The following is a 4,152-nucleotide window of genomic DNA, read 5'->3' on the forward strand; positions in this document are numbered from 1 at the left end:
CAGGCACGGTGGCTCATGCCTGTAATCCCAGCACTTTGGGAGGTCGAGGAGGGCAGATCACCTGAGGTCGGGAGTTCCAGACCAGCCTGGCCAACATGATGAAACCCCGTCTCTACTAAAAATACAAAAATTAGCCAGGTGTGGTGGTGGGCACCAGTAGTCCCAGCTACTCGGGAGGCTTAGGCAAGAGCATCACTTGAACCCAGGAGGCAGAGGTTTCAGTGAGCCAAGATCGCACCACTGCACTCCAGCCTGGGCAACAGAGCAAGACTCCATCCAAAAAAAAAAAAAAAAAAAAAAGAAATGTTTAACAGAAAGTCTCACACGAACCCACAGCTAATATCATACTGTATGGGGAAAAGTTGAAAAGTTTTCCTCTAAGATCTGGATCAGGACAGATGTCTACTTTCATCACTTTTATTCAACATAGTCCTAGAACTGCTAGCCAAAGTAATTAGGCAAGGGAAAGAAATAAAAGACATCCACACTGGAAAGGAGGATGTCAAATTGTCCCTGTTGGCAAGTGACATGATATTATGTATAGAAAACCCTAATGACTCCACCAAAAAAACTGTTAGAATGGATAAACCAATTTAGTAAAGTTGCAGGATGCAAAATCAACATACAAAAATCAGTAGTGTTTTTTTATGCCAATAATGAACTATCCAAAAAAGAAATCAAGAAAATAATCCCATTTATAATAACTAATATATATAAATATATAAAATCTACGAATACATTTAACCAAGGAGGTAAAGTATCTCTACAATGGAAACTATAAAACATTGATGAAAGAAATTGAAGAGGATACAAATAAATGGAAAGATATTCTGTGTTCATGGACTGAAGGAATTAATATTGTTAAAATGTACATACTACTCAAAGTGATCTACAGATTCAGTGCAATCCCTGTCAAACTTTAAATGACATTCTTCACAAAAATAGAAAAAAATCAATTCTAAAATTTGTATGGAACCACAAAAGTTCCCAAATAACCACAGCATTCTTGAACAAAAAGAACAAAACTGGAGACATCACACTACCTGACTTCAAAATATACTACACAAAGCTATGATAACCAAAATAGCATGGTATTGGCATAAACATGACACATTAATCAATGGCACTAAATAGGGAACACAGAAATAAATCCACATACAGCCAGCTGATTTTCTGTGATGGTACCAAGAACATACATTGGAAAAAGGACAGTGTCTTCAATAAATGATGTGGGAAAAACTGAAAGTCCGTATGCAGAAAATGAAACTAGACACCAACCTCTCACCATAAACAAAAATCAACTCAAAATGGATTAAAGACTTAAATGTAAGATCTGAAACTATAAAACTACTGGAAAAAAATCATAAGGGAAATACTTCATGACATCGATCTGGGGAAAGATTTTTTTGGATGAGAACTCAAAAGCACAGCCGGGAGCAGTGGCTCATGCCTGGCCAAGGGTGGTTCACTTGAGGTCAGAATTCAAACCAACTGGCAAATGGCGAAACCAACTCTACTAAAAAACAAAAAAATTACCAGGCAAAACAATCAACAGAGTGAAAAGACAACCTATAGAATGGGAGAACATATTTACAAACTGTGCATCTGACAAGGAGTTAATATGCAAAATATATAAGGAATTCAACTTAATAGCGAAAAATAAATAATCCAATTTAAAAATGGGCAAAAGACCTTAATAGCCGCTTTTCAAAAGAAGACACACAAATGGCCAATAGGAAAAATGTAGGCCAGGCGTGGTGGCTCATGCCTGTAATCCCAGCACTTTGGGAGGCCGAGGCAGGTGGATCATGAGGTCAAGAGATTGAGACCATCCTGGCCAACATGGTGAAACCCTGTCTCTACTAAAAATACAAAAAATTAGCCAGGCATGGTGGCGGGCGCCTGTAGTCCCAGCTACTCAGGAGGCTGAGGCAGGAGAATGGCGTGAACCCGTGAGGCGGAGCTTGCAGTGAGCCGAGGTGGCACCACTACACTCCAGCCTGGGCGGCAGAGCAAGAGTCCATCTCAAAAAAAAAAAAAAAAAAAAAATTAGCTGGGGGTCGTGGTGGGCGCCTGTAGTCCCTGCTACTCGGGAGGCTGAGGCAGGAGAATGGCGTGAACCTGGGAGGCAGAGGTTGCAGTGAGCGAAGATCGCGCCACTGCACTCCAGCTTGTTGACAGAGCAAGACTGCGTCTCAGAAAAAAAAGAAAAAAGAAAGAAAGAAAAAAAGATTTCAAGGAAAATATTTGTTCTTGAGGAGCTAAGAAGATAACAAGATAAACATATGCAACTGTTTCTTTCTGTTTCTCTCTCTCTTGCATACCCTTCTATGTAAGGGAACAATAATTCTTTTCAACATCCTTTAATGTAAGCCACCTCTTGAACACAAAATAGCTAAGAAAATCTGTTAAGTTTTAAAATTCATGACAATGACTGGTTTCTTAATTATGTAGGGAGAAACATTTTGAGACTGTCTTTGTATCTTGTTTTGGTGGTGATCACTTTTTTCATTCCCATGACTGCAGGAATATTGATCTCAGCGTTACTTTGACCATTAATGAATTATGATGGCAATAAGCAAAGATGCGCACCTCTAGCCTCCGGGGAGCTTAATCTTCTGCTACAACGTTTGCATTTGTAAGTCAGCACCTGTGTAATCTATATTCTATTTGTTATTCTCCTTTAATTACATATTGGTAGTGGTCCATTTGCAGGCTGGGGGCAACCAACTGGAGCATCAAAAAGATTATTAAAATATTGACTTTAAATTAAAAGGCCAAAAAGGGAACAACACAGGGTTTGTTTCTGCCCATTCCGTTATGATGGTTCAGGAACAATTATTTCCTTTCATCTCATGAAAAGTTTCAAGAACTGTGCAAGGAACTCCTATATGCCCTTTACATTCATTCATTATTTATATCTTGCCCCACTTGCTGTCTTGCTTTGTATTATCTATGTAAGCCATAGTTCAAATGTAAATTCAGATTTTCTCAATTGTTCCAATGATGTCCCAATAATTATAAACTAATTATAAATTATAATTATAAAAAACTGAGTTCCCGTGTCTCCTTTGTTTCCTCTAATATGGAGCAATTTCTCCGCTTTTCTTAGTTTTCTTAATTTGACCTTTTTTTTTTTGAGATGGAGTCTTGCTTTGTTGCCCAGGCTGGAGTGCAGTGGTGCAGTCTTGGCTCACTGCAGCCTCCATCTCCAGAGTTCAAGCGATTCTCCTGCATCAGCTTCACGAATAGCTGGGATTACAGGCATGCGCCACCATGCCCGGCTAATTTTTTGTATTTTTAGTAGAGGTGGGGTTTCGCCATTATGCTCAGGCTGGTGAACTCCTGACCTCAGGTGATCCATCTGCCTCGCCCTCCCAAAGTGCTGGGATTACAGGCATGAGCCGGGATCGCGCCATTGCACTCCAGCCTGGGCAACAAGAGCGAAACTCCGTCTCAAAAAAAAAAAAAAAGTTGACCTTGATATTTTTTGCCTGGTCATGTATAGCTCTTTTTGGAATAAGAAAAGTATTGCTATTTTATACAAAAACGGAACGTCTTCGGTTTAGTAAATTGGTAGTGTGGCATAAAAATATCTTAGAGGGGGCTGAGTTATTCGTCATTCGGTTCTAGATATTTTCTAATTTCTTTTGTGATTTAGTCTTTGTACCACAAGATATTTAAAACTAGATCACTTAATCTGTGAATTTTCTCTTTTCTTTTCTTTTTTTTTTTTTTGAGACGGAGTTTTGTTCTTGTTGCCCAGGCTGGAGTGCAATGGTGCGATCTCCACTCACTGCAACCTCCGCCTCCCGGCTTCAAGCAATTCTCCTGTCTCAGCCTCCCAAGTAGCCGGAATTACAGGCTCATGCCACCATGCCCGGCTAATTTTTGTATTTTTAGTAGAGACGGGGTTTCATGATGTTGGTCAGGCTGGTCTCGAGCTCCTGACCTCAGGTGATCCGCCCACCTCGGCCTCCCAAAGTGCTGGGATTACAGGCATTAGCCACCGCGCCAGGTCAATTTGTGAATTTTCTAGTTACCTTTTTCCTAACAGTTTCTTTCTTTCTTTCTTTCTTTCTTTCTTTCTTTCTTTCTTTCTTTCTTTCTTTCTTTCTTTCTTTCTTTCTTTCTTTTCTTTCTTTCTTTCTT

At 39.7% G+C, this 4,152-nt stretch overlaps 1 long non-coding RNA gene across 1 annotated transcript in view; it reads left to right on the forward strand.

Moving 5' to 3' along the window:
- Positions 1–4,152, forward strand: part of LOC116474197 (uncharacterized) — an 82,573-nt gene that overhangs the window by 52,380 nt on the left and 26,041 nt on the right. The window contains exon 2 of the long non-coding RNA XR_004249628.1: positions 2,527–2,638. This is a non-coding gene — a long non-coding RNA (uncharacterized LOC116474197). The remainder of the gene's footprint in view (positions 1–2,526; positions 2,639–4,152) is intronic.

The sequence above is a fragment of the Hylobates moloch genome, unplaced genomic scaffold (assembly GCF_009828535.3).
Source record: "Hylobates moloch isolate HMO894 unplaced genomic scaffold, HMol_V3 SCAFFOLD_10, whole genome shotgun sequence".
Classification (NCBI taxonomy): Eukaryota; Metazoa; Chordata; class Mammalia; order Primates; family Hylobatidae; genus Hylobates; species Hylobates moloch.